The sequence below is a fragment of the Narcine bancroftii genome, chromosome 7 (assembly GCF_036971445.1).
Source record: "Narcine bancroftii isolate sNarBan1 chromosome 7, sNarBan1.hap1, whole genome shotgun sequence".
NCBI classification, from domain to species: Eukaryota; Metazoa; Chordata; class Chondrichthyes; order Torpediniformes; family Narcinidae; genus Narcine; species Narcine bancroftii.
In genome coordinates, this window is record NC_091475.1 from 198,086,472 (window position 1) to 198,112,047 (window position 25,576).

Consider the following 25,576-nt stretch of genomic DNA (forward strand, 5'->3'; position numbering starts at 1 on the left):
ATGGATCAATATCTTCATAGAAATGGGATCATTTGAGTTTAGACATATGCATTCTGTGTACCACCTTAAATTGCAATAAACAGTGCTTTACACAAAATGAAGAATCATTGTTCAAACGAAGAGTGGAATATCAAGCCTCATCTGAAAAAGATACATTGTGATCACACTCCCAATCATTTTTAATCTTAGCCATTGGAGTTCGTCTTAAATCCAATAAATCAATATAAATGTGAGATCAATCACTATGAACAAATGGTAGATCAAAAAGTAGATCAAGAATATTTGAGTCTGCGATTCAAGGAAACACATTCAAATTAGACTCAACAAAATTCCTAACTTGCAAAATCTAAAAAATGTCCATTAATTAAACTGACAATTGTTCAAAGAAGTGAAGATATTTTGAATAAATATTTTTTAAATACCAAATCTGTATAATTCTTTAAAGCCTTCATCTAATACTGAAGGAAGGAAGAGATGGATATCTATAATAGAACTAGTCAGAGAAAAATTATAACCAAAAAATTTCCTAAATTGAGCCCATATTCTCAATCTAATTCACATTATCGGATTATGTGTCTATTTAGAAAATGAAAAGGGTAAAGCGGAACCTAAAATTGCCAACGTAGACAATTTCTTTGAAAAATTCGGTTCCATTTCTGTCCGAGGACGACTTACTAATTTATCAAATTTTAATAATAAAAGTAAATTGCATAATATTAATCTCCCAACAGTAAAATCGAAAATTTGTAAGTGACATTCCCCCATTCCTAATAGATTTCTGAAAATGGGCTTTGCTTAAATGTGGTTGTTTTCCATGCCATATATTTCAAGAAATGAAATTTAAAAAAGGATTTAGGAATAAAGATTGGTACGGCTTGAAAAAGATACAAAAACTTGGGTAGAATGTTCATTTTAACCTATTTAGTACTCAAAAGTGGTGACCATCCCGATAATAATATTTTAATCTGATTAAGTAATACAACACAATTTTCTTTGAGTTTCTTACAACTCTTTTTGATAATGATTCCTAAATAATGAAATGGTCTTTAACTATTTTAAAGGGAAATTTAGAATACACAGAAAGATCCTTTTAAAGATAAAAGTTCACTCTTGTGTAAATTTCTATCCCGAAAATTGTCCAAACTGAGTGAACATAGTTGACATATTTGGTATAGAAACCTCCAGATTTGAAATAAAAAGCAATAAATCATCCGCATAGAGAGATATTTTATGTTCAAGTCCATTTCTGAATAATCCTTTAAATTCTCTACAATGTCGAAGGGCTATTGGTAATGATTCTGCTATTATATCAAAGAGTAAAGGACTTAATGGACATCCTTGTCGTGCTCCCCCTAAATATTTTTGACCAAATTGAACGAATTGAAGCCATAGGATGCAAGTATAATTTTTCAATCCAATTTCATAAAATATGGACCAAAATTAAATTTCTTTAATAAATATTTCCATTCCACCCAGTCAAACCCTTTTTTCAACTTCTAATGAAAGAACACATGAGTCGAGGGCAAATATAGTAGAAATAACAGTTTTTAATGATACCTGTTTGGTCAGAGTTAATAATTGTTGGTAGAGTATTTTCTAATCTATATGCCAACACTTAAGATAAAATCTTTATATCAACTTTAAGTCATGAAATTGGTCTAAAAGAAGCACATTCTGTTGCTTCTTTCCCTTTTTTCAAAATAAGAGAAATTCTATCCTCATAAAAAGATAAATCTTCAAACCCAGAGCTTAGATGAGGCACAAACCATTTAGAAAGTTTTAGCTTTTAGCACATTGATAGTCAGACGGAAAGTTTTAATGAAATAGAAAGTTGAACCCTCACCAACTCATGGATAGTGGCTACATGATATAATGACATATTGACTGGCAAGTTTAGAGAAAATTAGGTGTGCTATTAAAGATAAAAAGTTTCAATTTGAAAAAGTATGGGGCCCATTTATGGAATACTATGATAATTGCCATTTTTAGGTGACAAGGGTGCTCTAGGGTTGATTCGTCTGTCTTCTGAAGGTCACGACTTGATCCATCTCTGAATTTATCTTGTAACTTTGATGAGAGGGAGTGGTTAGATTAATATTAGTTTTAAGTTTTTTTTTAGGTCAGTGGATTTATGGGGTTTACTTATGATTACCCTAAATTATTTTTTATAAGATACAGTAGAGCACACTTGTCAAACTCTGGCCCGCGGGCCAAATTTGGCCTGCAATATAATTATATTTGGCCCGCAAGATATTAAATATATATTAGAGTTGGCCCGCTGGCCGCCACGCCAGTATAGCACATGCACACTGAAGGTGAAAATGAAGACGCTGGAGGTGTGGAGGGATCTCAGAGTCCCGAATCCCGTGGATCGGAGCGCCGCACTCAGCCCGCCTGGCTCCCGGACACACAGACGCGGCTGGAGTTGGGGACCATCCTCGCTGGGTCTGCACTTCAGCGGCGGCGCCGGACCGAATGTCTCTTTGGCGATGCCCTCCCCCTCGCTCCATGCGCGGCGGACCCTGCCTCCCGCTCCTTTTGTTGGAGACGAGCCCGGCGCCGTGAGATCGCAGTTTAATCCCTCTCCAACCATGGGAGGGGGGTGGGAGCAACGTGCTCTTCTCAGCCAATTCCTCCACCGCCCCGGACGCCGGCGTTTCAACAGGGGGTTCGGGTGACTTCGTCAGGTGTCCGACCTGTTGGCCCAAGACAAGGGGAGAGCGTACAAACTCCACACAGACAGCACCTGAACTCGGGTGAACGTGGAGCTGCGACCCCACATTCCACATCAGGACTGTGTGTAAGATTGGGAGCAGTGAGACGGAAGCTTATTTTGTTCCTGTGATTTAAGCCTTTCTTGGGGTGGGGGAGGGGGTCCTTCTCTGACCACTTGCCTAACAATTAACCAAATCAGATGTGGAGTTACCACAATATAACAGTTCTCAACCTTTTTCTTTCCACTCGCGTCCCTGTGCCGTTGGTGCTCTGTGATTAGTAAGGGATTGCTTAAGGTGGTCTGGGTGGAAAGAAAAAGTTTGAAGACCACTGCTTTAATCATCCCTCATTGACTCGTCATGTGCACGGTTTCAGAGCTCCAAAGGAAATGGGCCAATGACAATGACAATGAAAGAGTTTATCCAGAACTATTATTAAACATTTATTTTAATAAGAACAAGTTTAACATTACATATGTTGAAAGAAGAGAAAACATGCAGATGTTGTTGAAAATTTTCAATAAATATTTAGTTCGGCCCTTGACTTAGTCCAAGTTTTTAATTTTGGCCCTCCGTGAATTTGAGTTTGACACCCCTGCTGTAGAGGGTCAGGTCAACATGACGGGCTGAATCACCGTAGCGAACAGCCAGCACGGCAGGGCACAGGACTTTCCCCTCCCCCACCGTGCAGAAGTTCCAAGCTGCAGGAGTGCATTACCAGGGGAACGGCCAGGCCTCACGGCAACATTATGACATCACTCCCGTGAGCCTGTCGCATCCCCTAAAAAGAAACGCGTGTGGTTTGAATGAACGGCCGTTACTGGTTTACTTCCTTGGTGTGGACAGCATTTATTTCAGCAGCTCTGCCTTTAGCAGGGCTACAGAGGTGACCCTGAACAGCTTCTAACCCACAACACGCAGCAAAGTGAATCCTGCCAACTCGTCCACCAACGTCAGCATCCACTAGCTGCCATTCTGGGCAAACCGATGCAACTTGCAGAATCACAGCTCACCCTGTGAGGAATAACAGCCAAGGACACAAAGTTCTGGCACATGGTCAGCGCCCTTGACCCCGCCACAGTAGCGAAAGTCACCCCGTTTGTCAACAACCCACCCATGGGACGGCAGGTACACGATGGGTAAACGGTTTTTGCTCGATTCATTTGAACTTAGCCAGCACGAACAGGCTGTTTGCGTGATTAACACGCAGGGCCTAGGTAATCACAACCCCTCAGAACTGATGAAGGAGCTAGTGGCCCTTACAGACAGTCACACAAAGTGGCTTCCTGTTTGAGGCCCAGTTCCTTTCCAAGTTGTCAGTCCACATTGCTGCTGCCATCTCCAACATGGACTTTGCTGAACCGCACCTCGTGGCAAGAAAAGCAGACGGACTCTTCTGCACTCTGCAACCCAACTCCATCCACGTGCAGCCCATTTACTCAGTGGGAGCAGCAGCACAAGCCCCAGCCATCTCGTGCACCCCCATGGCGACCATGGCAGCAGGCCAGCCACAACAGTGAAAAAACAGCAGGGTACTTGTACTACCACCATCAGTGGGGCTGCAATGCCCAGCGGTGTGTACCGCCTTGCACCTTTTCAGGTAGCAAATCCAGTCCGATGCAGAGAAACAAGTAAGCCGGCTGCCGTTAGTGGCCTCAGCGATTGGCACCAGCAATGGCCTGTTTTACCTTTGAGACCAGAAGGCCCAGCGGGAATTCCTGATAGACACCCACGCAGAAATCAGCTTAGTTCCGCACATGTTCTTTGAGCGGAAAAACAATGCCAGACTCCTACCTCTACAGGCTGCCAGCGGTTCAACCATCCCCATTCACACTGGGAATGACATTTTCAGGTGGGAATGTACCATCGCCTCAGTAGGCCAGGCTCTCCTAGGAGCAGATTTTCTCCGGACGAACGAACTCCTGGTCACCCTCAACTGATTCCAGCTAGTTAATGCCACCACATTCCGGGTTTTCCCCTCACACTGCGTCAACGCACTTTCCAGCCTTTGGGAGTCCATGCTCACGAACAAAACGAGCACACCACACTGCTCGCCAACTTCCCCACTCTACTGCCCCCCAACTTCCACGATGCAGAAGCAGCACATGGCGTGCAACACCACATTGAAACCACCGGACCCCCCCATGTACGCGCAGGTGTGGCGACTGCCCCAAAATAAAATCCTCCAAACCAAGGACAAGTTTGGCACGATGGAGGAATTGGGGATCGTCTGCCATTCCAACAGCCCATTGGCTTTGCCACTACACATGGTCCCAAAGAACTCTGGCAGCTGGTGCCCCTGCAGAGACTATCACAGACTCAATGAGACAACGGTACCGGACAGATACCCCACTCCACCCATAACTGCACAACTCCAAGATGCCCAGATTTTTCCCCCAACGTCGATCTGGTTAAGGGCTACCACCAGGTCCCAGTACACCAGGACGTCATCCAGAAGACAGCCATAATCCCCCGTTTGGCCTCTTCAAGTTCCTGAGAATGCCATTTGGGCTGAAAAACATGGCCCAAACTGATTTCCAGCCCAGAAGCAGGACCCACAAAGTACATTTAAAACACCTGGTTGCCCGGCTAGACTTTCTGGCTAACCAACCTGTGCAAGTGCCAGATCGGTTTGTTCACCATCAACTTCCTTGTGCACCACATTTCCAGCGAAGGAGCAGCACCTTTGCTTGCAAGGTTGAGGCCATTCAGAACTTACCCAGGCCCTAAAAGCCTGCAGGAATTCCTTGGGATGGTGAATTTCTATCATCGCCTCCTCCCAGGAACAGAAGCCACCATGCGGCCTCTCTTCGAACTCATTAAGGCAGGTAACAAGGAACCCAGCTGGTCTGTGAAAGCACTCCAGTTATTCGAAGAGACCAAAACTGCACTCTCCAAAGCCAAGTTCCTGGCACACCCAGATTCAGAATAACCAGACATCTCTGACTGGGCACTGGGCACAGAGCTGCAACAGTGGGTGGCAGCCACTTGCTTTCTTCAGCAAACACCTCCAACTACCCGAGCTGAAGTACACCGCTTTTGATTATAAACTGCTGGCAACGTACCTGACCTTATGCCATTTCCGGTACATCCTCGAAGGCCGAGTGTACTTGGCCTACACGGACCACAAGCTGCTAGTGCAGGCGCCGGGCAGTTTCGGATCCCTGGTCAGCGAGGCAATCACGGCAACTTTCATACATTTCAGAATATACAACAGATATCCGCCACATAGCAGAGATGTCCAACGTGGTAGCTGACACACTGCCCAGGCCAACGATCTCCAAGGTGACAGTTGGCATCAACATAGCTCTGCTCACCAGGGACCAGGCTGAAGATGCCGACACACATCATCACCAGCCTACAAATTGAGGAGTTCACGCCAGACCCAGGAGGCCAAACACTTGTGTGATATGTCTACAGGCCACCCCAGGTCAATCCTGCCCGTGACCTGGAGACAGCAGGTATTCAATCAATTGCATGGACCATCCAGTGAACAGTCCGCTTCATTTCGGACAGGTTCGTATGGCATGGGCTTCGCCGCAAAGTTTCACTTTGGGCAAAAACACGTGTACAATGCCAACAAGCCAAAGTCCATCAGCACACTAAAGGCCCAGTGCAACGTTTTCTGCATGCAGCGTTAAGTTCGACCACATGCACGTGGATATTGTAGGGCCCCTTTCCATCAGCCAGGGGATGAGGTACCTTTTCACTGTGGTTGACCACTTTACATGCTGGTCAGAGGCAGTGGCCATGCCGGGCTGCAACATAGACACCTGTGCGAGTGTTTACCTCACAGTGGTTCGCCCATTTTGGTGTCCCTTACCACACAACTTCGGACCGGGGAGCCCAGTTTACTTCTTCCCTCTTGGCGACCAGGGCCAAATTCTGCGGCAGCCAGCTGCACCATGCAAGCGCCTACTACCCCCAATCCAATGGGCTGGTAGAGCACCTTCATCGCCATCTCAAATCATGGCTGCATGGGCTCAACTGGATGGATGAACTCCCATGGGTCCTGCTGGGCATCTGCACAGAACCTAAAGAGGGCCTCCCCACCTCACCGACGGATATGGTGGACAGGCCACCGCTTTCCATCCCAAGCGACATCCATTTCAGCTCCACGGAACCACCACCAAACACCCTGGACATCCTACAGCGGCTGAGGAACCACACCTCCTACCCACATCCACATCCTATCACCACCCATGGGACGCCAATCAGCCACATCCCACAAAAACCCAAAGCCGCAGACTTTGTAAGACAGGGCAAACCAGGTACCCCTTACAGTGCCCTTACAAAGGGCCTTTCAAGGTACTGAGAAGGGAGGGTTTTGTAAATACTCTAGACATTGGAGGCAGGCACAACATGTTTACAGTTGACCGTCTCAAGAAAGCCCACTTGCACTGTTCAGAGCCTTTCTCTGCCCCTACACTACAGCACCAGGGGCAGCTGCCCAAAGGCAATCTCCCAAACCTCACGCAAAGAGAGTGCCATTCTAGGGGTGGAGTGAAATAGTGGGCCGGGTCAACCCTGCACACGACAGACCAAATTGCCGTGGTGAACAGCCAGCATGGCAGGGCACAGGGGCTTTCCCCCCACCAAGCAGAAATTCCAGGCTGCAGGAGCGCATTGCCAGGGGAACAGCCAGGTCTCACAGCAGCATTAAGACATCACTCCCGTGAGCCTGTCACCTCCCCTAAAAAGGAACACGTATGGTTTGAATAAATGGCAGTTACCGGTTTACTTGCTTGGTTTGGACAGTATTTATTTCAGCAGCTTTGCCTTTAGCAGGGCTACTTTACTATGTTAAGGTTTAATGAGGTTTTTTTATACACAATCATTTTAATAAACAATCACATTTAACAATTAGGGATGAAATTTAAAATTTGTTGTATTTTGCATTTACTTTAATTATATTGCTTTGCTTTATTAATAATTTGCATATAGATTATATTAAATTTTAAAAAGAAAAAAGCAATAGAAATGAGCCCAGAAAGTGTTAAATTTAAAATAATATTAATTATTAATTAACAATAATGTAACAACTTATCTAAACAACCCCCAACTGTGTGCAAATATACTTATGTGTATGTGGAATACTCCAAACCACTCAAGGCACAATTCTTGAAAAGCAGTTCAAAGTTCAGGTTCAGAAATTCAGTGTTGACACATAAGCTTGAAATTGATGCAAAGAAGTTCACAAAGTAGGTGGAGAGACCAGGCTTTTGACAGACAGTTGTAAATTCATGAAATCATTGTCAAGGCTTCCAGACCAATGTCCTTTTCAGATGAGTGACAACCAAAACTTCCCTTTTCTTTGGGGACACACAGCAAGTGATTTTCACAAAGCTCCCAGAACCCTTTTGTGGGTCAGCCAAATTGCACTATTTCTTCTGATTCCTGAAACCTTTCCATGGGTCAACCATTCACAGTGACCTCCACTTTTGTCACAGAGTAGTATTACACATAGAGAAATCAGACAAATTGTCTATAACCACACAAGAGGCCATTTCAGTACCATATTGCTGCCAAGAGTTCTGCTCCACAGCACTACTTCCCTAAAATGGCTCCTTCAGAAGAGACTTTTCTTTTGCCACGATGGGATTCAACAAGTCCCCTTCAAAGTGACCTTTCTTTTGGCCACACGAACACACTTCAGCACAGTAGAATTCAAAGATCTGTTTCTCCTGTGCTGCTCCCTTAAAATGGCTCCCGAACAAAACTGTGTAATCTCTTGAATCTGTTGGTCACGTGGTCTCTGCACCTGCAATTCCTCTACCTTCGGATGTTATCCATTTAAGGCACACACTGTTTTCAGCCTGCCAGCTCACAGTCAAACTCCAAAACTTGCAGCTTGATTTGTTCTCTTAAAGTGACAGTCCCACTCAATTGAAAATGAATTGGGAGTACGTAGTACAAGGGATAATTTCCCACAGCCATAAATGAAGAGAGTTACAGTTGTTAATCATCAACCACATTATCTCAAGGATATTGCTGCAGGAGTTCCCAACAATCATCCTTATCCCAACTATACCACTGTTTAATTAATGACTTTCCTTTGAAGTATCAGAAATAGTACTGACGATACTAGTCTTCAGTTCAACTTAAGTGGTAAATAATACATGCATAACATTAGGGAGTCAAACCATCTCACAATGACAATCAATCTTCAGCATCAAATTCCTATAATTCACACTATCTACTATTGAGAAAATGATAAACTGGATGTTTTGGAGCAAGTAGCCCACTACTGACCACACAAAGGCAAAGCAACTGCTCAATTGATAACTCATTCATCATCTTAAACATTCATTCTCTCCACACTAGTGTGCCACTGCTGCAATGTAGTCCAATTATAAAATGCAATGCAGCAAATGCCAGAGTTGGCTCAAGAGCATGAGCTAAAACCATGGCCACTATCTCCGCATCTTTGCTGGTTAAAATTTTTGAACACCCTAGTTATAGCTCTGAAGCAAGTACCTACGCAAGGACAATAGCTTACCTACACCTTCAAGGACAAAGGAAGGTGGGCAATTAATGAGAGGCATATCCCAAAATAGAATTGGAAAAAACACCAGGATAATGATTCTACATCTTTCAGATGAACAAAAGACGATTTAGATGGAGATCATTTCACTGAGCACCCTCGCTTTATCTGTATCAATGACAGGGATCTCAATGACCAACCATTTCAATTCTGCGCCCAACTCAGGTGATTAGAGGAGCAACACCTAATATTCCGTCTGGGTATTCTCCAACCAGATGGCATTAACATTTACTTCTCTGGTTTCTGCTAGACCACACCCCATTCTCCCTCTTTTCCCTATCCCTGTTTCCTTTCCTCCAGCTCTCAACCTCTTCCCTCTCCATTTAGAGCCACCCCACCCCCTCCCTCCCATATCCATCTATTATCTCTTGCCTGTGCTTCCCCCCCCCCCCCACACCATTTTATTCAGGCACCTACCTACATTGTGTACATACTTTGATGAAGAGCTCAAACGTGAAACATTGGATAAGTACCTTCAAGTTTGCTATAGAAAGTACGCTGTTTGACCTGCTGAGTTTCTCCACCATTGTGCTTTTATTTTTAAGTTCTTATGGGACTGGACACAGTTGGTAATGGATGATTTTTTCCATAAGTGAGCAATCAGGAATCACTATCTGAAAATAAGAAATTAATCATTCAGAATAGATAAGAATTTTCTTCACCTAAAATTGGCAAATCTTTGAAGTTCTCTCTGATGGCTGATGTTCTTGATGGTGGGGAGAGTTTTGTTTGTGAGATCCTATGCTGCGTCCAACAACTTTTACAGAGCTTTCCACTCAGAGGTATTGGGTGTCCCCATACCAGACCGTGATGTAGCAAATCAGGACATTTTCCACCACACATCTATGGAAATTTGCCAGGGTTTCAGATGTCATACCAAATCTCCGCAACCTTCTGAAGAAGTAGAGGCACTGAAGGGCTTTCTTCACGATGCCATTAGTGTGTTGGTTCAAGAAATTATCCTCCGAGATAGTGAATACATAATTATTCACAGTGCATGAAAAAGTGCATTCCAGATGTATAGTCAGAGTAATTTAGAGTTGTAAATTGTCACTAACCTTAAAATATCTGCCAGGAACAGGTTGAATGTTGAATAACCTACATTTGCTTCTATTTCTCATGTTGTTTGAAAGAAATGCTCTTGGAAGAAGTTCACATTTTATTGAAGGCAGTCAGTTAAAAGACTATATTTTAAAGTTTGCCAACAATGTTAAGTTAGTTCACCTGGGATGGAAAGAAAAAGTTTAAAAGGAGGCAGGTTTGTATCAGAGTGGAATAAGGGAAGTGTTGGGACAGGTATAATAAATTATATTGACACTTCAACAGAAAACAGCTATGGATTGGCAGAAAAAATTCAGAAGTTCAAATACTTGGATCTCAAAGTTTTTTAACAAATTCGACGTCATACACAAATAAACTGGAGAAACTCAGCAGGTCAAACAGCATCCATAGGAAGTAATGGGTAAGCAAAGTTTCAGGCCCAAATCCTTCATTAAGGCATGATTAAAAAGCAGGCAGGGACCTAAATTAAAAAAAAAGTGGGGGAAGGGAGGGAGGGAAGAAGGAATGGGGGAGGAACACAGGCTAAGAGGTCAAAGGTGGATACAGGTGGGAGGGTAGAGGAAAAATAGCTGATTCTACGATCAGAATTATAGAGCCATACAGCATGGAAACTGATGTTCAGTCCATAACATCCATGCCAATCAGTGGGCACCCTTTTATGTTAATCCCATCTTTCAAAATTTGGCTCATAGCCTTCAACACCAAGGGAATTCAAGTTCTCATCTGACCTCTTTCAATGCTATTAACAATTCTGCTTCCATCATTTGCTCTGGTGACGTTTTCGAGGCACTTACCACTCTCTGTATGAAAAAGGATCCACCTCAGATTCCCTCTAAATTTGTTACTCGATACAATACAGTACAGTTAGCATGACGCTGTTACAGTACCAGGAACCAGAGTTCGAATCTCTCGTTGTCTGTCAGGAGTTTGTGCCTTCTCCCCATGTGTGCGTGGGTTTTCTTCGGGTACTCCACTCTCCTCCCGCTTTTCAAAATGTACCAGGGACATAGGTCAATTGGGGCAGCACAGTGTCATATGGCCTGTTGCTGCACTATATGCCCAAATTAAAAAATTACGTGAAATCTATGTCCTTCCAGCTTTATTTACCTCTGATACAAGGGCAGGTTTCCTGCAGTCTACCCCAGCTATACCACTCCATTCTATATACCTCAAACATATACCCTCAACCTCCTATTCTCCAGGGAGAAAAGGCCTAGCCTCTACACTTTCCCCTCATAACTGAAACACTCATGCATTTATTTTTATTGGCAGGTTTTTTTTCTATATTGCCATGCAACTTAGGAAAGTTTTGGGGGGGCTTAGATCATTTAATTATATTGTTTTCTTTTTCTTTTTTTCCAATTTACCTATGAATAAGAAAAGTTTGTTTTTCTCCCTGACATATTGTGCTTGTCTGCTCTATTACAGTTGCACGTTCCTTTATGAAATGTATGGACTATTATACAAAGTTCAATAAAAATATTGAAAAAGAGAAATACTCCACCCAAAACAACAACCTGGTGAATCTCCTCCTCGTTCTTTGCAACACTATCACAATTTATTTTAAAGTGGGATCATAACCTTCCTATCCTTGTATTCAATGACCTGACCAATAAGGTCCATTATCTCATTTAACTTTGTAAACACCTTATCTGCCTACACTGCCACAAATAACATAAAACACATACAAACTATTAACTCTCATTTCAAAAAATGGGTGGAAAGGAGCGATTTCAGGAAGGGCTGGAAAGAAAAGGAGTCATATATCTCGTAGAGCTACTCCCTAACAGTTTCAATGAACAACATGCAGTCAGGACTTCCGACGCTGGCTGCGTGGAACTTGCATGTTCTCCGTGACTGCTTGGGCTTTCCATTGGTGCTCCAATTACCTCCCACAACTAAAAAAACTACAAGTTGTCAATGTAAATAGTCCCTAGTCTTGGTGCACATCAAAAGTACATCTCCTAAACAACATCAAATGAAAACAAGAGTCAGCTATACAGCTATACAAGACAAAGAAAATACAAGTAATTTCTCCTTCATCCCTGCTAAAATACAGTATAGTGCTAGGACATCCATAAAGCAATATTACTTTAACGGTATTTCCAATACTTTTTGCTCAGCAGTAAAAGCAAGAGCAAGTGCAAGATGGGCGTGAGCGGGTGCACCAGGGCACTAATAAGTACATTGGTTGGTAAAGAAAACAGATGAATCATTTGTGGGGGGGGGGGGGGGGGGGGGGGGGGGGGGGGGGGGGGGGGGGTGGGGGGGGGGGGAGAATATAATGCATTATTCTGTACAAATGGTTGGGGAGTTAACGTGGTTGGCTGCAGGAAGCTCAAACGTAGATCCACTAACAGAGCATAAGAGTTCAGCAAACCAGTCAACCAATCTGTGTTTGATCTCACCGATACAGAGGCCACAGAGTACACCAAAGACCGCATCACCAGATACAGCTTCAAAAGTTATTGTTTGCAGATGTCACATCAGTAATTGGCTTCATCAGCAACAAGTCGCGCTTCAGAGGTGGAAAATTGTGTGCTCTGGTGCAAGAGTAACAACTTGAGTCTCAACTTGGACAAGATAAAGGAGATAATCGTGGACTTCAGTAGGACCAGAGTGACCACTCTCCACTATACCTCAATAACATTGAGGTAGGGAGAGAAGAGAGCACCAAGTTCCTTGGCATCCACTTACCATATATTTTGGCATACAAGTCGACCGGTGTACAAGTCAATCCCCATTTTTTCAGCTTAATTTTAAGGGTTTTATGGTATATCTGCGGTTCAAGTCGACCCCCATTTTTCAGGCTATCTTGGCCTCCCAGCAATAACCCAATATTTAAAAAAAAAACACCCCAATAGCAAGTAATAGCAAGTAACAAAGCTGTAAATTAAGTTAAAAAACATCGCCCTACCAGACTTTAATAGCAACGGCCCACGGAACTGCAGCACCAACATGGAGCTCCTGACGGGCGCAGAAACCTTGGTCTACCAGGCAGGAGTGGCAACAGGGACCTCAGGGTTCCAGGTAGGAGTATGAGCGGTTATATTGAGGCCCAGCAGTGGGGAGGTGTCGGGGAGCACTAGTGGTCGGGGAGGTGCTTCCAGCATCGACTTGTACACCGAAATGACTTTTTCTGTGAATTTAAGGACTCAAAAGTATATCCGCATACAAGTCAACCTCTCCTTTTTGAGAAATGTTTAGGGTTTCACAACTCAACTTATATGCCGAAATATACACCGACTCGTGAACTATCGTGGACGCACATCTCCTCACTTGTCAGGAAGCCACAACAGTGACTGCATTTCCTGAGAAGACCACCATCACGACAACCTTTTACAAGAGCTCTATCGAGAGCGTCCTGGCCAGCTACACCACAGTGTAGCAAGAGTTGGTGCAGAGAAATTGATCGGAGGTCAATCCACAGGACCAGAAGAGTGGCAGAGAGGACCTCTGGGGTCTCACCTAACACCCCTCCCCCACCCCCCCCCCCCCCCCACCATCAACGTGATCTAACGGGATCAATGTCTGAAGATGGCTCACAAAATCATTGAGGACCCCTACCACACCGCATACACAGCATCTTTCAATTACTCCCATCAGGAAAGAGATACCAGAGTCGGCACCACCAGGCTGAAAAACAGCTTCTTCCACAGGCAGTGAGAATGCTGAACGACCCAAGGAACTGTTCATACTAACAATATGAGACTCCCATATTTACTGAACAATATCTATCTGTCTATTTATTTATTTATTGAATACTTGTCCTTCGAATGTATTGTGCACCTGTATGTACGTTAAGTCTGAATGTGTGTCTGGTGTTTTGCACTGAGATTCGAAGAATGCTGCTTTGTCGAGCTGTACTTGTGCAATTGGATGAAAATAAACTACTAAATTAGGTTGGATGATATACAGTGTAAAACCCTGCCTCACCTGGAAGGTCTATTTGTGGTCCTGGATGAAGAACAGGGAGGAGACACAGGGACATGTTTTGTATTTTCAAATCCTAAATCATGAAGTGCTCAAGGAGATGGAAGGTTGGGTGGGGAGGGAAGAAATGGCTAGGGGCTCTCGGAAAGACATCCCTGACAAAAGCAGTTAGTGGGATAATGTGGAGAGTAGAAGGTGTGGCTGCAATGGGAGTCGTGTTGAAGTTGGCTCAAGCGTCGGTGGATAATGTATTGAATGTGGAGGGGCTGGGCTGGAAAGTGAGAACCAAAGGGACTCTGCCTTTCTTCTGCTTGGGAGGCGGGATGGGGTTAGGACAAAAGGGCGAGAAATGGAGGAGAAACAGATGCAAGTTTTATCAATAATCGGAAGGGAACATCCATGCTTAAAGGAAAAATAACATTTCGTTGTTCTGGGAACAGATGTGATGGAGGAATTGTGAGAAAGCGATGGCATCATTGTAAGGGACAAGGTGTGAAGAAATATAACCCAAGTAAACTATGAGATGGTGGGTTTGTAATAGACGGATAATTTGTCCCAAGATGGAGAGAAAGGTCAAGGAAGAAATGTCAGAAACAGTCCAGGTAAATTTAAGGGAAATGTGCAGTGAATTAAATAAAATTATCATGTTCAGCATGAATACAGGAATTTGACTGTAACAGTCACTGTTCCACAGACCCATCAAAAAGGCATGCATAACTGAGGCCATTCAAATGCCTATGGCTGCTCCCTGGACCTGGAAGAAAGGGGAAGTCAAAGCAGTAGTACAATATGAGAACATGATTTGTCAAACAGAGGAAAATTTTGAGCAAGGGATAGAAGTAAGCAGTGCATGGTTGGAAATCTATAAAGTTTGTAGGAGGGAGATCCCTTAAGTGATGAGCTCAGAGATAGTTGGAAAAATGATATCCTGACAATGGTTGGTAGGGTCTTTGACTTGGTGAAATAATGAGGAAGCATCTGGGAGCTGATATCTGGCCTCAGCAATGTAGAAGTCAGAATGCCACAGCACAAGCATGCACCCTTTGTCTGCAAAGCTGGTGTATAGCAGTGCATTTGAAGAAATTGTGGTTAGAGTGGGGCAGAGGAAGTCCTGGCAATTAATGTTCCGTCAGCAAATGAAAATGAATGGTCAAGAGGAAGCTTAATGGAGGAAAATGCCCAAAAGGAGGACTACTGCTGGGGATGGGTAAAAGGATCAAAGTTCAAATTTATTGTCAGAGTACATACATGACACCACATACAACCCTGAGATTCTTTTTTTTTTATTATCATTAGTGGAGCGAGCTTGTGAACATAAGCACGGAGAAAGAGGCGGTGGAGAAAGTGTTCAATATCGTGGCAAGCACGGAATTTGTTGAGGTGTGGATGTAGAGGTACAAAAAAGACCTTTACCAAGAACACTGTTCAGCATCAGAGAGGGGAGGGGGAGGGGGTGCGGGGGAGGTCAAAAGGGATGGCAAAGACACAGTGGTAATTAGAGCCTATGTTTCACATCAGAAATATTGCCTGTCCAGCTTCTCATAAAAACTGGGCTTTGCTTGTTCCCTTCACAGGGTTTTGTCTTTTAGTATTACATGCAATATCTTGAGGGAATAGCAAGTTTCTCCTTTTCAATGACTCCAAGCAAGTTTGAAATTTTTTTGAAAAAAAACATGGATTTCCCCTATCTGAATTTTCTTTGGCTTGGCTTCGCGGACGAAGATTTATGGAGGGGTATGTCCACATCTGCTGCAGGCTCGTTGGTGACTGACAAGTCCGATGCGGGACAGGCAGGCACGGTTGCTGCGGTTGCAAGGGAAAATTGGTTGGTTGGGGTTGGGTGTTGGGTTTTTTCCTCCTTTGTCTTTTGTCAGTGAGGTGGGCTCTACGGTCTTCTTCAAAGGAGGTTGCTGCCCGCTGAACTGTGAGGCTCCAAGACGCACGGTTGGAGGCGAGATCAGCCCACTGGCAGTGGTCAATGTGGCAGGCACCAAGAGATTTCTTTAAGCAGTCCTTGTACCTCTTCTTTGGTGCACCTCTGTCTCGGTGGCCAGTGGAGAGCTCGCCATAGAACACGATCTTGGGAAGGCGATGGTCCTCCATTCTGGAGACGTGACCCACCCAGCGCAGTTGGGTCTTCAGCAGCATGGATTCGATGCTTGCGGACTCTGCCAGCTCGAGTACTTCGATGTTGGTGATGAAGTCATTCCAATGAATGTTGAGGATGGAGCAGAGACAGCGCTGATGAAAGCGTTCTAGGAGCCGTAGGTGATGCCGGTAGAGGACCCATGATTCGGAGCCGAACAGGAGCATGGGTATGACAACGGCTCTGTTCACGCTGATCTTTGTGTGTTTCTTCAGGTGGTTGTTTTTCCAGACTCTTTTGTGTAGTCTTTCAAAGGTGCTATTTGCCTTGGCGAGTCGGTTGTCTATCTCTTTGTCGATCCTTGCATCAGATGAAATGGTGCCGCCGAGGTAGGTAAACTGGATGACCGTTTTGAGTTCAGTGTGCCCGATGGAGATGTGGGGGGGCTGGTGGTCAAGGTGGGGAGCTGGCTGATGGAGGACCTCAGTTTTCTTCAGGCTGACTTCCAGGCCAAACATTTTGGCAGTTTCCGCAAAACAGGACGTCATGCGCTGGAGAGCTGGCTCTGAATGGGCATCTAAAGCGGCATCGTCTGCAAAGAGTAGTTCACGGACAAGTTGCTCTTGTGTTTTGGTGTGAGCTTGCAGGCGCCTCAGTTTGAAGAGACTGCCATCCGTGCGGTACCGGATGTAAACACCGTCTTCATTGTTGAGGCCTTTATTGGCTTGTTTCAGCATCACGCTGAAGAAGATAGTAAAGAGGGTTGGTGCAAGGACGCAGCCTTGCTTCACGCCGTTGTCAATGGAGAAGGGTTCGGAGAGCTCATGGCTGTATCTGACCTGACCTTGTTGGTTTTCGTGCAGTTGGATAACCATGCTGAGGAACTTGGGGGGGCATCCGAGGCGCTCTAGTATTTGCCAAAGCCCTTTCCTGCTCATGGTGTCGGTCTTTAATCTGAATTAGTTAATAGATAAAGTGACTTCCAAGAATTCATCCTGTTTATTATGAATGCAACTTTTTAATAAAAAGATAATCACTATTTGTAAAGAATATGAAAGATTTACCGGGAGTTAAAAACAAAAACAGGGTCCAGAAACGTGAAATTTTAAATAATACTGGAAAGATACATCAGCCTACAAAATAATACATGATACCAACAGATTTCCTCCACCTGCTTAAACTTGGCTTCTGTGACTCACATGTCATCATTCACCCCAAGTCAGTTTGTGCTTGGAAAAGAATTGCATTTTTTTTCTCTTTACATTTTACCAGTGTTTCAATCATGGTGGCCAGAGCACATTTAAGGGTACCAATGGGCTGAAATCTTTAATGGCGGTGGGGAAGTGTATCGAGATGGAGGAGAAGTACGGAAAAGACCATCTAAACTTTAGTGCTTCACTGGGAGGGGACCCATCAACTTTGACCAGAGTTCTTCAGGGACGTAACCAAAACAAGGTTAGGAATGGCTGGTCTAGACAAGTACTTAAATCATCTTGATATGGAAAGCTCTGGACATTGGCTGGGAAATTGGATTAGTAATTATTAACACTATTGTAGTTAGTGTGTCTTACAAATCTGTGTGGCTGCATCAAGTAAGAATTTTGGAGTGTATGTAAATGGTACTTGTGTGTACGACTAAACACTCTCAACATACTGCGGATTATTAACCACTGTCAGCTTGGAAGTGGTGGGTCAAAAGGTCAGTTTCCATGCAGGACTACTAATTTCCATATAAAATCTATTTCAGAATGATGCTCTCCTGTTTCATCAACCCATTTGAGCAGGGTTGGAGTTTACTTGATATTAAAAATGTAACAATCCAACCAGGACTGCTCAGTTTTCCTAAAGTTATCACCTGATGATTCAATGGATTGAAGAACAATGAACAAACTAACACACCCAGTAATTCTCCAGATAAAAATATAGGAACATTATTGATATAACAATATTGTCACATTATTCTCCAATTCAAGGATCAGTGATTTCGAGCAAATGAAAAACTTTGAGCAGTTACACTGTGCAGCAAAATAACTTGCTATTTTTAAAATGGACCAACTCAAATTCCTTAAATGAAAGACATTTTTGATTTGCGGTAATAAAAAGACCCAAGATTTACAAATTAAGCTATCCTTTTTGGTCAAGCATTCGTATTTAGCAGTGAAATGTATATACAATATAGAACATAAATGAATTCTACACCAGCACATATTTGTCATATACTGTAGTATTAATTCAAACTGTTCCATGGTTATGTATGGGTGCCTTAACTGTTATAGATTCCACACCCAAGGTGTAGCCTTTGCATACTGATAAAAAAATCATTAAAATGTTTTTTTTTTGCTAATATTTTAACTCAAAGCTGAAAGTGCAGAATCTGAGATGCTCAGTTGTTGGTTTCATGTCATCATCAACTTGCATTTTGAAAATTGCAAATGATTAATTTCCTAAAATAATTTCATATTTCAAATGTTTAGAGGGATGGTTCATATGATAGCATTTTTAAATATTGGATTTTTGTGAGCACCTTAAGGCTCTTCATTTTCAATGTGCAAGGGAAGTGACTTAGATTTTGCAGGTTTAATGATTTATAAATGAATTTATCATCAACATTATCAAGATATTGTTAAAATGCAGCAATCTGATCATCTCCAAGCATAGTTTCATGAGGAATCAAGTTATACTGTTTGCATTTAAAGTGCTTCATTCATATTTATGGATTCCCTTTCCTGCTTTATGATTGGTTACTTTAGCCAACCTGATGCCAGAGCACTCAGACACAAGTAACCTCATGAACAGATGGCTAAAAAGAATGCAGGAAATGGCCATGGATATCAACCACCACAAATCTTTCTTCATGGTTATTGCATCATTACTGACTGCAATTCTGGACCATTGACTCATTCGGCAAATTAAGCAGTCAAATTTATACACAGCAGGAAAAGGAATGATCTGTCTCTTTTTAAAAAAAAAACAATTGTTGGTGTTATCTGAAACACTGGTCAATTAGGAATTTGGTGCAATGGCAAGGGATACCAATTGTTAATCTGGAAAAGGTCGTCAAAATAGTTGCTTAACATTTGATCTGAACACATGCATCTTCAACAATCCAGCAGCCCATCCACATTCTGGAGAATGAGCCCAATTTTCTCCTTTACGAATTCTGAGTGAACATGTGATTAAATATAAGGTCATTTACTTTGTGCTTTTTCCAACAATCAAGCACTATTTATTGACATTTTTCCAATAATTAAAATCTAAATTTAGAAGGATTGAAATAACTAATGTTCTTGTATAATTAGGCAAGATCTAATGCATTTTTAAGGCTACTTTACAACTAAATATTCATATAGCTTGATCATGGAAATAGGAAATTAACTGTGCCAATTCAAAAGCAGAAACATTGCAGATTTACTCCAAACGTGGAAAACAAACACAAAAATATAGAAGCCATGCATGCTGTGAATATTCCAGAAATCATGAGGAACCACTGAGAGAAAAAGAAAAGGCCAATTACTTTTTCATCAAATTAGACAATAAAAAGGGAAACAGTTTTTATGAAGTACTGAGCATGGTGAATGGTGAACAACAAAGTGGTGATCAGAAAGAGAACAAGGGTTCTCAAAAGTGTTCCACGCTGATTCATTTACAGATAGCAGAGTTCATTATCCATTGTGGAAGGAGGGAGGCAAGAGTCAATACATTTCATTATCAACCAATGATGGACTGAGAGTGAATACTTAGGGAGGAGGGGGAAATTAAGAAGTTTAAGTTTGTTGGAGAACAAGATTCACTTGGTCTGTGTAGTGGAAGGAAGTTGGTTGCTGCAGCAAATGAAGCAGCAACTTGCTTCGACTTCAGATTTCCAGCCTCCTAAGCATTTCGCTTTTAATAACTCCTGAAATACTTGAGTAAACATTTAATGGTTCAGGAATGAATACAGTACTTTAAATCTAATAATTCTGATGACAGCTAAATGAGCAGAGCATTCAATAACTTATTTTACAAGCATACTTTATAACAGTTTATCCTAACATTACCAACTTATATTTAGACTTTTATAATCTGATGATTTTGTACGATTCTAGCAGTTTTTCCCCCAGCTGTTATCAGAATCCTGAACAAACTTCATGCTAGTAAAATAACATGATGCCTTTGCTCTATTCTAACTGATCTCTCTCTTATTCTAACTGATCTCTCTCTGTAACTGCACTCCTTTTAATTGCTGTATGACTTTTGGGTCAACTAGTTTCACTACTTGCAAAACAAACCTCATACATGACTAGTTCAACTCACGCAAGTTATAACCTATACTGACAAAATCAGTTGTTCTTCATCTGTTTAACAAACATCTGTGGTTCCTCTCAATTACCACAAGCAGTCAATCATTAAGTTTCTGTATGAATAAATGACTGTCAACGATTTCTTCAGCTTCACACTACATTAGACTTTCTGTAATTACATGTTTGGAAAAAATCAATTTGCAATATTTACACACAAACTTGCATCATTTACTAGACCACTAATTTGCTTGACTACCATTTAAAATTAAAGTCTCTCATGGGGTACAATTTGTGATGTGCAACTTACCTTTACCCCAATGTTTTTCCAAGAAATTATCCATTTTTTAAATATATTAAATGATCATACACCCAGAACTTTTGACCACTTAAAAAGAGCACATTCTATAAAGAAACCTAAAATGGAAAGGAACTATTTTCCGGATATTAAGAAAGGTGATTATATCCCAAAAGGACTCCAATATTTAATTACTGGTAATCCATGCTTCGAATAAAACATGATGCAAAACAAATCTGTTAAATGTCTTTCCCTAAGAGTTTTTGAGCTTATAAATTCAACCATGTTACATTTTTTGATCATAAAAATGAAGTTTAGTGTGGATCATCTTTTGCACCCGTTTTAGAAAATAGAAAATTACACCAAAGGAATAACTTTCTAAAATAAAAATAAATTTGTTATTTAATACAATGCCAAAGACACACAAAGATTATTTAAAATACAATAAGATGGTCATTTAAGCTGCAAGCCTCAAATGACTTGTTTGAGGAACTTTCTATAAACACAGTCATTCCATTGGGTGGGTGTCCAGAGAATATTAACTAAACAAAAACTTTTCATGTGCTAGATGCAAAGATTTTCCACTGCAAATGAGTTTAGAAAATGTCAGGTCTTTCAAAGAAAATGAATACAAAGCAGGGTTGAACTATTTTGAAAATGATTCAATTCAAAACAGGAAAATTATTGAGCAACTAACTAATCATCAATTTCCTCATTGGAATTTCCAATCGTGCGAATCAGCACGTCACCTCCCCTCGTTGATTATCAACACAGGGGCACCTAGGCTCCTTGATTTGTTGCCTACTCTATTCCTGCACGCTCTTGGCTGCATCGCAAACTTCAGCTCCAACTCGATCTACAAATTTGCTGATGACTCTGCCATTTATGGCCAAAGTACACGAAAAAAAGATGAGTAAGAACATAGAATAGAGAAACAGGTTGGGTTGTGTCAGAACAACGATCTTGTTCTCAAAGTCACCAAGACCAAAAAGAGTTTATTGTCGATTTTAGGAAGAGGTTGACAGTCCATGCATTTGTCCACATTGAATGATTGGCGGTGAGGGAGTTAGGACCCCGAGTTCCTGGGAATCTATATTTCCAGAAGACTGATCCTGGAGCTCATGGAGAAGGCACTCCTTACTTTCTAAGGAGTCTTAACAGATCTGACATGTCAAATACTCTCTCAAACTTTCCAACAGGGTGCACTGTGGAAAGTAGACATCAGTCTGGTTTGGAAATTCACCGACCCGGGACTGCAAAAGGTGGTAACAAATACAGCCAGGTCCATCAAAGGCTCCGACTCCCATCCCTTCAAGGCATCTGTGTGAGGCGCTGCCTCAAAAAGGCAGCCCATGCTACAAAGGGATCCCAACACCCATTCTCGGCATTGCGTTTGGGCAAAAGGTACAAAAGCACCTGAACCGCTGGTTCCAATAGCAGAATTCCCCCCCCCCCCAGCGCAATCAGGCTTTTGAGCCCGTCTGCAATATTCCATTTTTTTTTGCACTAGGGAAATTTATCTCAACTTTTGCATGCATTCATTGTCAATTGTTAAATACAATTTCTGTCATTTTTTTTTTAAAAAAAGGACCGGTTCAGCTCCAGCAAGTAAAACCTGTGGGGCCACAAGTACATCATACCTGTCAATCCATTACCATATGGAAATAAAACTGAGCAGAACCTGAAGAATAAAGAATAATAAAGGACAAAACGATTGGGGGGGGGGGGGGGGGGGGGGGTCCAAGCATTCGCAGCCACAAGAGCGAGCTGGGTGCTGCCCGTCTTTATTCTGGAAACTGGCTGGGGTTTGGAAGGAGAGAGGAGAGGGGCAGCGACCCCCCCCCTCCCCCTCTCCTCTCCTCTCCCCTCCCCCCCCCCCTCCCCTCCCCCTCCCCCCCCCTCCCCCCCCTCCCCCCCCCTCCCCTCCCCCCCCCCTCCCCCCCCCTCCCCCCCCCTCCCCTCCCCCCCCTCCTCCCCTCCCCACCCTCCTCCTCCCCTCTCCCTCTCCCCTCCCCTCTCCCTCCTCCCCCCTCCCCCCTCCCTCCTCCCCTCTCCCTCCTCCCCTCTCCCTCCTCCCCTCTCCCCGTCCCCTCCCCTCCCTCTCCTCTCCTCTCCCCCTCCCCCTCCGCCCTCCTCTCCCCCCCCCGTACCGACCGAAAGACTCGCCGCCCCACCCCACGACAAACATAGGGACGCTGAACCGGATCGGGGAAGAAAGTCGAGTGAAGGGGAGCGACAAACCCGGACTCCAATCCGGACCGACTTGTGCAGGAGGGAGGGAGGGGGTGAAGCCTCGGGTCCCGGCACCGAGCAGCCCGGGGAAGAGGGAGAAATCTCAGCAAGACGAGCTGACGGGGATTTTACCCCCCTCCCCCCCTCAATCCCCCTCCCCCCCCTCAATCCCCCTCACCCCCCCTCAATCCCCCTCAATCCCCCCCCCCATGGGATCACCTGCGAGTTCCGGGCCTGTTTTCCACGGGAGGACGAGTCCCGCTCCCTTCTTCCCTGCTCCCGGCGCCCTCAGCCCTCCATGGCTTCTTCTCTCCGGGTGGGATATGGGGTGCGGGGTCTTCGAGCTTCCCCCGGCCAACGCCCTTCGACCGGGGGTGGGGTTTTTTTTCTTCCCCCTCTCTCTCCCCCCCCCTCTCCTTTCACCGCCACCCCCAACCGCCTCCCTCAGGACACCGACGAGGCGAAGCGGGATGGGCCGGCGGCGCATGCGCAGTGGGAAGGGCGAGGGGGGCCGCCCCAGTCAGAGCCGTTCACTCGGCGCGAGGCGCTGATTGAAAATGGCGCCCAGTGGCGGCGAAGAAGGGACGGGCGAGCGGGGCGGCACCACGGCGCGTTTAACCCCCCCCCTCCCCTCCCCCGGCGAAATGGTCATCGGAGCAGGTTGAGAAAGTCGTTTTTAAAAAAAAATCACGGGACTCGAGGGGTTTCAGATGGAGGGTCAGAGTCTCCACATGGGCATCACATACAACCCTGAGATTCTTTCTCCTGAATGGCCCCTTCTTGGAAGTGCCACAAGAAAATCAGTAACAAACGACTGAGCTTGAAGCCCTCCAAGAGGCCGGTGGGCACAGCCCAGGACATCACGGGCAAAAACCCTCCCCGCCGCTGAGAACGTCTCCGGGGGATGCCGCCCTGGCATCGCCAAGGTCCCCTCGCCACCCGCCACCCACCACCGTACGGGCTCTGTCCCCGCTGCTGCCCATCAGGGCGGGCGCAAGAGCCGACGCACTGGGTTCCACCCCGCCACCATCACGTTCCTCGACGGCGAACTCAAACCTCAGGGCCACGCTTCCTCGTGCACTTCGTCGGCTTTCTTGGTTCGCGCAGTTTGCATTCGTTGGCGGTTCACTCTTCCCTCATTTGGGTTTTTTTTTGTTAACAGTGAACCGTTTTTTTTTTGCACGACCAATTAGTGGTAATTCTCATTGTTGAGTCCGATGGTGGACGGTGTGAGAAACAGAAGTACCCTCACAGAATTTGCTCGAGACAAAAACTGAGAACAAAGAACTTTTATTCTACTATTACAACAATGCACAGTTGGGTGCTTCCCCTTACCCTGGGAATACACACAGATACTGAGGCTGACCCAACTTTTATACATTTCATTTCAGTACAGAGATACCTTCCCCCTAACATTCTTCTGCCTCCTGGATTGGTTTAGCATTAGGTAATTCCGCCCACGTGGATTCTAACTTCTTATCAGTTTATGTGCCTTTCTGCAAACTTGTTAGCCAAGAAATATCATGTCTTTGTTCTTTCTTTCTTTTTTGGCTTGGCTTCGCGGACGAAGATTTATGGAGGGGGTAAAAAGTCCACGTCAGCTGCAGGCTCGTTTGTGGCTGACAAGTCCGATGCGGGACAGGCAGACACGATTGCAGCGGTTGCAAGGGAAAATTGGTTGGTTGGGGTTGGGTGTTGGGTTTTTCCTCCTTTGCCTTTTGTCAGTGAGGTGGGCTCTGCGGTCTTCTTCAAAGGAGGTTGCAGCCCGCCAAACTGTGAGGCGCCAAGATGCACGGTTTGAGGCGTTATCAGCCCACTGGCGGTGGTCAATGTGGCAGGCACCAAGAGATTTCTTTAGGCAGTCCTTGTACCTTTTCTTTGGTGCACCTCTGTCACGGTGGCCAGTGGAGAGCTCGCCATATAACACGATCTTGGGAAGGCGATGGTCCTCCATTCTGGAGACGTGACCCATCCAGCGCAGCTGGATCTTCAGCAGCGTGGACTCGATGCTGTCGACCTCTGCCATCTCGAGTACTTCGACGTTAGGGGTGTAAGCGCTCCAATGGATGTTGAGGATGGAGCGGAGACAACGCTGGTGGAAGCGTTCTAGGAGCCGTAGGTGGTGCCGGTAGAGGACCCATGATTCGGAGCCGAACAGGAGTGTGGGTATGACAACGGCTCTGTATACGCTTATCTTTGTGAGGTTTTTCAGTTGGTTGTTTTTTCCAGACTCTTTTGTGTAGTCTTCCAAAGGCGCTATTTGCCTTAACGAGTCTGTTGTCTATCTCATTGTCGATCCTTGCATCTGATGAAATGGTGCAGCCGAGATAGGTAAACTGGTTGACCGTTTTGAGTTTTGTGTGCCCGATGGAGATGTGGGGGGGCTGGTAGTCATGGTGGGGAGCTGGCTGATGGAGGACCTCAGTTTTC

General features: G+C 44.3%; 1 protein-coding gene across 2 annotated transcripts in view; it reads right to left on the reverse strand.

Annotated features, from left to right (window-relative positions):
- cyfip1 (cytoplasmic FMR1 interacting protein 1) overlaps positions 1-23,564 on the reverse strand; it is a 146,284-nt gene extending 122,720 nt beyond the window's left edge. Inside the window, exon 1 of one of the 2 annotated variants that reach the window (XM_069891924.1) lies at positions 23,366-23,564. The gene's annotated coding sequence lies outside the window, so the exon portion shown is untranslated. Of the gene's footprint in view, positions 1-9,731; positions 9,830-23,365 lie in introns of those variants that run through there. The other variant, XM_069891925.1, reaches the window with a different exon arrangement.
- Positions 23,565-25,576: the final 2,012 nt, after the last annotated feature.